The sequence below is a fragment of the Chlorocebus sabaeus genome, chromosome 10 (assembly GCF_047675955.1).
Source record: "Chlorocebus sabaeus isolate Y175 chromosome 10, mChlSab1.0.hap1, whole genome shotgun sequence".
Lineage (NCBI taxonomy): Eukaryota > Metazoa > Chordata > Mammalia > Primates > Cercopithecidae > Chlorocebus > Chlorocebus sabaeus.
This window is the reverse complement of record NC_132913.1, coordinates 104,686,712-104,698,856: the sequence shown is the minus strand read 5'-3', so window position 1 is coordinate 104,698,856 and position 12,145 is coordinate 104,686,712. Positions and strand designations below refer to the sequence as shown.

Here is a 12,145-nt window from a genome sequence, read left to right as displayed (position 1 = left end):
AAAAGAAGTTATATTTTCTTTCCAAACTCCCAAGGAATCATTTCGTGTACCTCTGAGGTGAACTCACGTCATTCTGCAGGCCTTTGGGTTAGAACAGTGCTGCCAATAGAAATATAATGCAAATTGCATATGTAATTTACATTTTTCTAGTAATCTTATTTTAAAATGTAAGAAGAAATAAATGAAATCATTTCTAATAATACATTTTAATCTAACCCAATATATCCCAAGTACCATTATCTCAATGGGTAATCAACATAAAATTATTAATGTGAGATTTAAAGTTCTTTATTTTACAATGAAGGCTAATAGATTTGGTGTGTATTGTACACTTACATCACATCTTCATTTGGATAGCCCACATTTCAAGCCTTCGTCAACTACATGTGGCTAGCGTCTACTATATTAGATGGTATGGGGTTGAAGGACTGTGATACCAGGAGGAATGGGAATCCTAGCAGACACTGAATTTCTGTTTGCGGTCGAGGCTGAGAACGTTAGCATAAGGATGCTTAATGTGCTATTGCCAGCAGTAGAACTGTAATCTTCCAGTTCCTTTAACCAGATGGCCTTATAATAAGTACATTACTCAGGTTGCAGAGTAATATAATTCCATGAAAAAGGAATTACACGTAAGTATGTAAACGTATGAGCATAGCAAAAATATGCATGAGCACACATTAACAATGAATATTGATCACCTTGAGGATATGGAATAGGAGGACAGTGAGCAGCAGAGTATTAAAATTTTCTATATATGTATCTATATAGTTTCAGTTGTCAAAATCTGTATTTATTTTTTAAATATTCTAAAGGACAATAATTTTCAAGCACATGTATTTTTTTCAGAAAGTATGCAGGCTGAATCCTTATTGATAAAATAATATTTCCTTCAGTTATAGAAACCTAAACCTACCTGTAGAGTCAACATGTTCCTCTTATTGAATGAAAGAGTCTTCTCTCTTTTTTTATTCTTTCTTTTTTACATGGAGGACGAGTAGGGAAAGGGATTTTGGGCTTAGGGTTGCCAGATAAAATACAGGAAACACGGTTAAATTTGAATTTTATATGAGCAATGATTAATTTCTTAACATAAGCATGCCCCATGCTGTATTTCCCTTGAATGATCCAGGGATAACAGAAATATTTGCTCGGAACATACGTATTTATTTATTTTATTTATTTTTTATCCTTACCAGCAGGATGTCAAAGTGCATACATATTTATGCTAAAAAATTATTTGCTGTTTATCTGAAATCCAAATTTTACTGGACACTTTTTAAAAAAATCAAATCCAGCAAGCCTGTTTGGGCTGTCCTTATGACAAGTGAACTGCTGTGGTCTTGCATGACTGCTTTTCTCTGCACCTCAGGAAAGTGCTACCTCCAACGGAATTATTCCCGTCAGTGGTTCCCAACTGGGATGTGGTGGAGAGGTGCTTCTCATTCCTCCTGCCGGCACAGTAATTATGAAAGTAGATCCATCTTCCTGTCTCTCAACTTCTCAACCTAGTTCCCTTCCAAATAAGTTCTTAGTTTCTTGAATTTGAATTCCTTGTCTAAGGTGTTTTCAAAAACCCGACTGGTGAAAAGACAACACTCTCAAATGTCCCAAATAAGCACATTCCTAACTATGGCAGGCAAAGCTACCTATTTTAGTCTCAGCTCTGAAATAATTTATGGTATTTATCAAGGAATATGCTCCACTGTTTTGTTGTATATCTATATGAACCACAGTGCCGGAATCATGGCAAGTGGTATAGCTGTGTGTTGTGTGCGTGTGTGTGTTGTGTTGTGTGTGTGCGTGTTGTGTGTTGTGTGTGTGTGCATGTATGTGTTGTGCATGTGTGTGTTCACCCTGTTATCTTCAACAACACACAGTGGTATAGCTGTGTGTTGTGTGTGTGCATGTTGTGTGTTGTGTATGTGGTGTGTAGTGTGTGTTTTGTGTGAGCTTTATGTGTGTGTTGTGTGTGTATGTGTTGTGTGTGTGTGGTGTGTGTGTGGTGATTGCGGTGTTTGTGGTATGTGTGTGTTTTGTATGTTGTGTGTGTGTTGTGAATGTGTGTTGTGTGTGTATTTTGTATGTGTTTGTTATGTGTGTGGTATTTTTTTGTGTGTGTGTGTTTGTGTGTTTTGTGTGTGTGTGTGTGTGTGTGTGTGTGTGTGTGTGTGTGTGTGTGTTGGGGAGAGGGGGTTAGAAATACCTTATACCCAGGCCATTTCCACTGCCCGCCACTGATTGCTGGTGATCAGATGGACACTGACTTACATCGGGCTTTCAGAATCCCAAAGAGCATAACATCTTATGCATCTCTATTCATCAAATTCAAGTTTTTAGGTTTATCAGACAAGGGCTTGTTCTTTTCTTTTAATGATGCAGGGATAACCTTAACCTCAAATAGCTAACTTGTCAATCCACCCCAAAATGCAAATCCTTAAGAAATTAGCCTGGGCACTTGTCTCAAGAAACCATAGTACTTTTTCCCTGGCATTTTAATTATACAAGAATTCTTTGATCCAGAGCTTTCTAATGTCTAATCCATTAGCAGAATTGCTTTTTCTATCACAGCCCTCTTTACCAGATTCAATTAGCACTGTCTACAGAGTTATACCAGAGATTGAAAGACAGATGCTTATTCCAGCCTCCGAAGATCTCTATGTGTATCTTGAGTGCTGTCACTCAAAAAATGAGACATGAATATGTAATTTAGAGAAAAAGAAATAAAAAGTATAAATATATAGAAAATCCCAAAGTTATGAGCACTCAAAGAAATAGTTAAGTCGAAATAATGTATTTTAAAGATGTATAAAGTTGGTTCTAGCCTTGATGTTCTCAACCTAATCAGCTATTCAGTTTCAGCTTTTTTCTTCTTCAACATCAGTCCTGCAATTCCTAAACTTTAGTATTTGATCTCACAGGTTCTTATCATATGAAGTCAGCACAACAATATTAGTAATATGAACAATGCGTATTCACATGCAAAATCGGGTAAGAATTCTGAGTATAACCTTTAATGATCTTCTTGTGTGCTTTATATGTTGAAATTCTACTCTGTTTGAAACAGATATATATGCGACTGATTGAAAGAGAAAAATGTTTTAATAATTGTAATGATTATGAAAGCTATTAATTTCATGAACACAATAGCTAAGAATTTCCAATTAGCTAAAAAATAAGAAAATATATTTCCAGTTAATACTAGTATTAAAATAATATATTAATTAGATAAACTTAGAGCATAATATGCTGCTTTTTTTTTTTTTTTTTCGAGATAGAGCCTTGCTCTGTCACCCAGGCTGTAGTGCAGTGGCACGATCTTGGCTCACTGCGACCTCCACCTCCTGGGTTCAAGCAATTCTCCAGCCTCAGCTTCCTGAGTAGCTGGGATTACAGGTGTCCACCACCACACCTGGCTAATTTTTGTATTTTAGTAGAGATGGAGTTTCACCATGATGGCCAGTCTGGTCTCAAACTCCTGACCTCAAGCAATCCACCCACCTTGGCCTCCCAAAGTGCTGTGATTACTGGTGTGAGCCACCACACAGAGCCCATTATATGCTTTTTAAGGCAACACATTTATAAAAGTTTCAATAATAAGTTAGCATAACATACACCTTCCCAGTTAGGCATATAATAGATCATAATTTTATCTTTTGAAAAATGTTTAGGCATAAGCATTTATAAAACAAAATTAACATGAAACAAAATAACCTTTAAATGCTATATTTAATATGTAGTTATTTAATCCCATGGAGATGATGATTCACTAAAGAAAAATATGTAATTTATTAATTTTTTCTATGTTATGAGAGCAGGTTAAAAGCACAATGTTAACTTGGTCATCTCAAGGTGTATTAAGCAGAAAAGAACAACACCCTTTATACATTCCATATTGACAAAATAAAGAATATTAAATGTGAATAAAGGAAGAATGTTAGAAAAAAATTCAGTACTTCAAAAGTGTCTTATTTCCCCACTGATCATAAATAAAAAAGTTCTACTTAATATCACAAATGCTCAGATAATGACTGCAAGAGCAATAAAATAGCTCACTATTCTGAGAAAATACTATTTTTGCACTGTAATTCAAACTTTAAACATTTAACTTAGAAATTTCAACAGCAACATTCATAATTATAATTAAACTTTTAAACAAAATTTCAGAATAATTTTGTATGCTTTTATTTCATGATGATGATATTTGACTTCATATTTTATTTTAGGCAAATGTAACTTTGGGAAAACACTATTTTCCCATTTGTTATCTGGCCAAATGTTCATCCAGTGCATGTCTAATTTACTATTTCGAAAGACTGAATAAGAGAGAGAGTATCCAGACTAAAACTGACACCCAAAACCACTATCAGAAAAAAAAAATTCTCTAAATGTAGTCATCCATTTCTTGTTTTCTAGAGCTGGTAAATAAAGCAACCAAAACAAAACTAAACAAAAATCCCCCAAAACAAAATACCTGTCAAGTATCAAAGCTATAGAATAAAACAATTTTAAACTTGGAGGAGCTCAGAAAATTTTGTACCCATGTACCCTTTGGAGAAACCTACTTGAAGATGAAATTCATCCAACGAGAAATTAATGAGGAAACTTTATCAGTGGCAAATTTTAAATCTATTTTAATTATAGATATAAGACAAAAGAGGAAACAAGAATGAAAGAATAAGATATTATATAATATATTCAATATAGCATGTGTTGTAAGTTTTGACAATGTAAAAATAATGCAAAGTTTACACCAAACATATTAGTCTTATTAAAAAATGTGAATAGACTTAATTCACCTATTAAAAATATTTCCATCATGACTGAAAATATGAGGTTCAACTATATACTGATTATTTTTTAAAAACCTAAAACAAAATAATTTGGAAACAAAATAATTTGGAAAAAAAATGCCGACCGGGCTGGGTGCAGCGGCTCACGCTTGTAATCCCAACACTTTGGGAGGCCAAGGCTGGCGGATCACTAGGTCAGGAGACTGAGACCATCCTGGCTAACACGGTGAAACCCCGTCTCTACTAAAAATACAAAAGTTAGCCAAGCGTGGTGGTGCACGCCTGTAATCCCAACTACTCTGGAGGCTGAGGCAGGGGAATCCCTTCAACCCGGGAGGCTGAGCTCGCAGTGAGTCTAGATCGTGCTGCCACTGTACTCCAGCCTGGGCGATAGAGCAAGACTACGTCTCAAAAAAAAAAAAAAAAAAAAAAAAGGCAGCAAATGGAAAAAATTAGAAAGCAGGTATAGTGATACTGATGTCAGACAAAGTAGACAAATTAAATGAGACAAATAAGGTCAGTTTTTTATGGATTGTGTTTATAGATCTGTATTTTGCAATCAACAGAGAAAGTTTTAGAGAATAATATATTTGGTTACAGTTCCACATATCTGTAGTAAATAGAAAGCCACATGATATTAAATCTGGCCGTAAGTAAGGTAAAGCTGAAAAATTCAACTCACATAAAATTACTTTTTGGACAGTAAATATGCTAATAAGTAATTATTTCGATGACCGTTTCTTTTTATGACTGTTTGCAAACTGATCCCTTTTCTCTAATCATTGTGACTCACCAATGTCCAAACTGGCCTCTTTACTTTGGTGTTACCACCCAGGGATTTCTGAGGCAACATAAGTTTGGATTCATAAAAACAGTAGATGCTTTAACTTTTCAGTGACTGTTTTTAAATCTGTAAACTCAATAATCACATTAGTTAGCCCATTGAGATTTCAGCATTGCAAGTCAGGAGCTCTTTGGGCATTTTAGGTTAAGCTGCTTTGGAATCTTTTTGGCATTTATCAGTCATTTGTATTTCCTTTATACAAATAAAATAATATATTTAAAGTAATTTTTAAGGTTAAATGTCATGGCGGACTTATCAGTACTTGTTATTTTTAAAGCAGCATAAACCAATTATTATTTTTTCATTCAGTATTTGGAATAGTTGAAATTATTTCTGGTCCCTCCTTACATCAACCAATATGCCACTTTTTTTTCATGACATGTAACACTAAAAATTACAGGCATCCCTGCAAAGTTTTTAAGTAAATGAGAGAATCACAGTGGAATCTCAATCAGTTAACAATGTAGATCAATTACAAAATAAAAAAACCAAAAATCATATTAAAAGAAAATCTTCAAGCTAAAAACAAACAAACAAACAAACAAAACAAAACAAAAATCCTCCTAAGAACTAAAACTGAGTATGTGTTGTCATTGATTCTGTGCTTGTATCCCCTGTCTGATTAGAGTCCTCCTCATGTTGTAAGATATGTTTGCTGAAACCTTCATGCCACGTTTTCAGGACACTTAATATGAAAAAGCTATGCTACTACCACATCTAAGGGAATATATGGGTAGTGATTCTTCAGTAATAGACTTCATATCCAAAGATGAGCACTGAGTCTCACTCCCCTCATTCACCTGCATCTTTTCAGGAGATAATGCTTGCTGTGCAAATAAATGAAAGGTCACATTTTAATGATAAGAGCCACAATTCACAATAAAGTTATAATAGTCACAGTTATCTATGCACCAAATAACACAGCAACATATTTTGAAGCAAAAATTTCAGAAATGTAAGGACACATAAATGGAAACACATAAATAATAATAAAAAAACATTCAATGAGTTGCTCTCGGTATAAGATAAATGGAGGCCAGGCATGGAGGCTCATACCTGTAATCCCAGCACTTTGAAAGGTGGAGGCAGGGGGATCACAAGAGGTTAGGAGTTCAAGATCAGCCTGGCCAATATGGCAAAACCCCATCTCTACTAAAAATACAAAAATTAACTGGGGGTGGTTGTGCATGCCTGTAACCCCAACAAAATGGCTTGGAGGTTGCAGTGAGCCAAGATTGCACCATTGCACTCCAGTCTGGGCAACAGAGCGAGACTCTGCTTTAAAAAAAAAAAAAAAAAAAAAAAAAAAGATAAATTAAACAGGCATGATAAGTAAGGATAAGACAGCCTAAATAACATAATTACTAATGTAGAGCTTATGGATATAAATCAAACCTGATAATAAAGAACATATCTTCTCAAGTGGGCATGGGGAATTCAGAAAATTAATCATAATTTAGGACATGTTAAGTAACAAAAAAAAATCAATAAATTATAGAAATATTATAAAGAACACTCTCTGATTACAATGTAAAAACACTACAAATAATAAAGTAAGAAAAAGATTATTTTATCTAGAATTTAAACATACTAAACAACTCTTCAATAGAAGGGATATGCAAACAAAATTATGGGATTTTTAAAAGAATGCTAATAAGTTATATAGATACCCTGCACTGATGCAACAAAAGAATATAGCAGAATTTTGAGGATGCATTTAAGCAACAGTCAGAAAAAATTCTTAGCCTAAAAATAAGTGAATTAAATTTCAGCTAAGGATAAAAATGCTAGACCCAATGGTGTACTGTCTTCAAAAGACACATCTCACACGTAATGACACCCATAGACTCAAAATAAAGAAATAGTGGAAAATTTACTAAGCAAATGCAAAACAGAAATAAGCAAGAATTGTAATCCTAATTTCAGACAAAACAGGCTTTAAGCCAACAAAGATCAAAAAAGACAAAGAAGGGTATTACCTAATGGTAAAGGGTTCAATTCAACAAGAAGACCTAACTATCCTAAATACATATGCACCTAACACAGGAGTACCCAGATTCAGAAAGCAAATTCTTAGAGACCTACAAAGAGACATAGACTTCTACACAATAATAGTAGGAGACTCAACACTCCACTAACAGTATTAAACAGATCATTGAGGCAGAAAATTAACAAAGACATTCAGGATCTGAACTCAACATTGGACCAAATGGTTCTAATAGACCTCTACAGAACTCCCCACCCCAAAACAACAAAATATGCATTCTTCTTTTCACAACATGGCACATACTCTAAAATCGACTATGTAATTGGACATAAAACAATCCTCAGAAAATTAAAAAGAATCAAAATCATACCAACACACTCTTGGACTACAGTGCAATATAAATAGAAGTCAAAACTAAGAAAATTGCTCAAAACCATCCAATTACTTGGAAATTAAACAACATGCTCCTGAATGACTTTTGGGTAAATAATGAAAGTAAGGCAGAAATCAAGAGGTTCTTTGAAAATAATGAGAACAAAGATACAACATACCAGAATCTCTGGGACACAGCTAAAGCAGTGTTAAAAGGGAAATTCATAGCACTAAATGCCTGCATCAGAAAGCTAGAAAGATCTCAAATTAATGATCTAACATCATGCCTGAAAGAATTAGAGAAGGAAGAACAAATTAACTCCAAAGGTAGCAGAAGACAAGAAATAAAAAATATCAGAGCTGAACCCAAAGAAATTGAGACATGAGAAGTCATTCAAAAGATTAATAAATCCAGGAGTCGGGTATTTGAAAAAATCAGTAAGATAGATAGGCCACTAGCTAGACTAATAAGAAAAGAGAGAAGATTCAAATAAACAGAAATAACAAAGAGGATGTTACCACTGACTCCACAGAAAGAAAAATAACCATCAAAAACTACTACAAACACTTCTATGAACACAAACTAGAAAACCTGGAAGATATAAATAAATTCCTGGACACATATACCCTCCTAAGACTGAACCAGGAAGAAACTGATTCCCTAAATGGACCAGTAATGAGCTCTGAAATAGAATCAGTAATAAATAGCTTGCAAACAAAAAAAAGTCCAGGACCTGATAGACTCATAGCCAAATTCTACCAGTTTACAGAGAAAAGCTGGTGGAATTTCTACTGAAACTATTTCAAAACCTGAGGAGGAGAGACTCTTCTCCCAACTCATTCTATGAGGCCAGCATCACCCTGATACCAAAACCTGGCAGAGATGTTTACACCTGGCAAGTAAACATCAGGCCAGTATCCTTGATGAACATCAATGCAAAAATCCTCAGCAAAATACTTGCACCGAATCCAGCAGCACATCAAAAAATTAATCCACCATGATCAAGTAGGCTTCATCCCCAGGATGAAAGGTTGGTGCAACATATGCAAATCAATAAATGTCATTCATTAAATAAACAAAACTAAAGACAAAAGCCACATAATTATTTCAATAGATGCCGAGAAGGTTTTTGATAAAATTCAACACCTCTTCATGCTAAAAACTCTCAATAAAATAGGTATTGAAGGAACATATCTCAAAATAATTGAGCCATCTATGAGAAACCCAAAGCCAACATCATATTGAATGGGCAAAAGCTGGAAGCATTCTTAAAAACTGGCACAAGACAAGGATGCTCCTCTCACACTCCTTTTCAACACAGCATTGGAAGTCCTAGCCAGAGCAATCAGGCAAGAGAAAGATATAAATAGGATCCAAATAGGAAAAGAGAAAACCAAACTAACCCTGTTTGCAGACAACATGATCCATAGTCTCAGCCCCAAAATTCCTTAAGCTGTTAAACAACTTCAACAAAGTTTCAGGATAAAAAATCAATGTTCAAAAACCACTAGCATTCCTATACACCAACAGCAGCCAAGCTGAGAACCAAAGCAGGAAGGCAATCTTATTCACAATTGCCACAAAAAGAATAAAATACTGAGGAATACAGCTAACCAGTGAGGCAAAATATTTCTACAATGCAAAGTACAAAACACTGCTCAAAGGAATCAAAGAAGATGCAAACAAACAGAAAATTATCTCATGCTCATGGATAGGAAGAATCAATACCTTTAAAATGGCCATACAGCCCAAAGCAATTTACAAATTCTGTGCCATTCCTATTAAACTACCAATGACATTCTTCACTGAACTAGAAAAAACTATTTTAAAATTCATATGGAACAAAAAAGAACTTGAATAGCCAAGGCAATCCTAAACCAAAAGAGCAAAACTGGAGACATCATGCTACCCAACTTCAAACTATACTACAATGCTACAGTAACCAAAACCACATGGTACTGGTACCAAAACAAGCACATAGACCAAAGGAACAGAATAGAGAGCCAGGCAATAAGGCTACACACCTACAACCATCTGATCTTTGACAAAGCTGACAAAAATAAGCAATGGGGAAAAGACTCATTCAATAAACGGTGCTGAGATACCTGGCTAGCTATATGCAGAAGATTGAAACTGGACCTATTCCTTACGCCATATACAAAAATCAACTCAAGATGGAGTAAAGATTTAAATGTAAAACCCAAAACTATAAAAACCCTGGAAGACAACCTAGGCAATACCATTCTGGACAGAGGAAAGTGCAAAGATTTCATGACAAAGACACCAAAAGCAATCGCAACTAAAACAAAACTTGACAAATGGGACCTAATTAAATTTAAGAGCTTTGGCATGGCAAAAGAAACTAGCAACAGATAAGACAGACAACCTACAGCATGGGAGAAAATATTTGCAAACTATGCCTCTGATAAATGTCTAATATCCAGCATCTATAAGGAACTTAAATTTACAAGAGAAAAACAACCCCATTAAAAAGTGAGCAAAGGACATGAACAGACACTTTGCAAAAGAAGACATACATGCAGCCAACAATCATATGAGAAAAAGCTTAATATCACTGAGCAATAGAGAAATGCAAATCAAAACCACAATGAGATACCATCTCACACTAGTAAGAATGGCAGATGACAGAGGCTGGTGAGGCAGTGGAGTAAAGGGAACACTTACACAGCATTGGTGGAAGTATAAATTAGTTCAATCATTATGGAAAACAGCAAGGTGATCCCTCAAAGAACTAAAAGAAGAACTTCCATTTGATGCAGCAACCCAATTACTGAGTATATGCCCAAAGGAATATAAGTCATTCTATCATAAAGACATATGCACGTGTATGTTTACTGCAGCACTATTCACAATAGCAAAGACATGGAATCAACCTAAATGCCCATCAGTGACAGACTGGATAAAGAAAATGTGGTATATATGCCCATGCAATGCTATGAAGCCATAAAAAAGAATGAGATCTTGTCTTTTGCAGGAACATGGATGGAGCTGGTGGCTATTATTCTTGGCAAACTAACACAGGAACAGAAAAATACCGCATCTTCTCACTTATAAATGGGAGTTGAATGATGAGAACTCATGAACACAAAAAAGGGCAGACACTGGGGTCTATTTGAGTGTGGAGGGTGGAAGGAGGGAGAGGGACAGAAAAAATAACTATTGGGTACTAGGCTTAATACCTAAGTAATGAAATAATCTGTATAACGAACCCCTGAGACATGAGGTAGCCTATATAACAAACCTTCACAGGTACCGCCAAACCTAAAATACAAGTTAAAAATTAATTAATTAAGTAAAATTTACCTAAAAGACTAGAAAGAACAACAAAGTAAAGCAAAAGAAAGCAGAAGGAAAGAAATAGTAAGCAAAACACTTGTAAAAGAGGCAAAGAATAGAAAAACTGCAAATCTAATGAAATCCAAAATTCTTTTCTGTTTTTTAAACAAATTAATAGCATAGACAGACCACTAGTTAACTAATTCAAGAAAAATGGAGAAAGCAGAAATCAATAAAATAAGAAGTGAGGAAAAACTACTCCTGAAATGAAAGAAATTTTTAAAAGAGATGACTTTGTAGATCTTTATGAAAATAAATTTGAAAATCTAGATAAAATATGTAATCTTGTAGGCCTACACAATTACATAGTTTACAACAACAGAGCCTGTTGGAGATAGAAGACTTAAACACACCAATTTTTACAGATAAAATAGAATAAATCATACAATAGAGCACCAGGCTCAGATAGTTGATTGGCAAATGGCAGCAGAGGAGGGTGGATTTGACCATGCCTTCAAAGACCAGATAGTTAAAATGTTAAAATGCTCCATAAATTGTTCCAGAGTATTAAAAATATAGGAAAACATCTTCATTATTTTTGTAAATCAAACATAACATTTACAACTAAACCTGATGAATATGATACAAATAAAGAAATGTACAGGTCAGTATCACTTAAAACTATCAATATGAAAGTTTGAAATAAAATTTTCACTAACAGACTCTAACACCACATAAGAAAACATATACTTTAATCAAGTGTATGCTTCAAAATAAAAGAAATTAGGGAATTAGAAGTTAGAAAATCCAAAAATATGTATATTAAAACTTCTAAGAAAAACAATCATATA

At 34.5% G+C, this 12,145-nt stretch overlaps 2 long non-coding RNA genes across 5 annotated transcripts in view; one reads left to right on the top strand and one right to left on the bottom strand.

Annotated features, from left to right (window-relative positions):
* Positions 1–12,145, bottom strand: part of LOC103217841 (uncharacterized) — a 368,206-nt gene that overhangs the window by 22,010 nt on the left and 334,051 nt on the right. The gene's annotated exons all lie outside the window — the stretch shown is intronic.
* The window catches only part of LOC103217838 (uncharacterized), a 487,886-nt gene that overhangs the window by 443,925 nt on the left and 31,816 nt on the right, over positions 1–12,145 (top strand). For 2 of the 3 annotated variants that reach the window (XR_005241432.2, XR_005241431.2), the window contains one exon: positions 2,922–2,991. The exons of the other annotated variant lie outside the window; for it this stretch is intronic. This is a non-coding gene — a long non-coding RNA (uncharacterized lncRNA). The remainder of the gene's footprint in view (positions 1–2,921; positions 2,992–12,145) is intronic. 3 annotated transcript variants of the gene reach the window in all.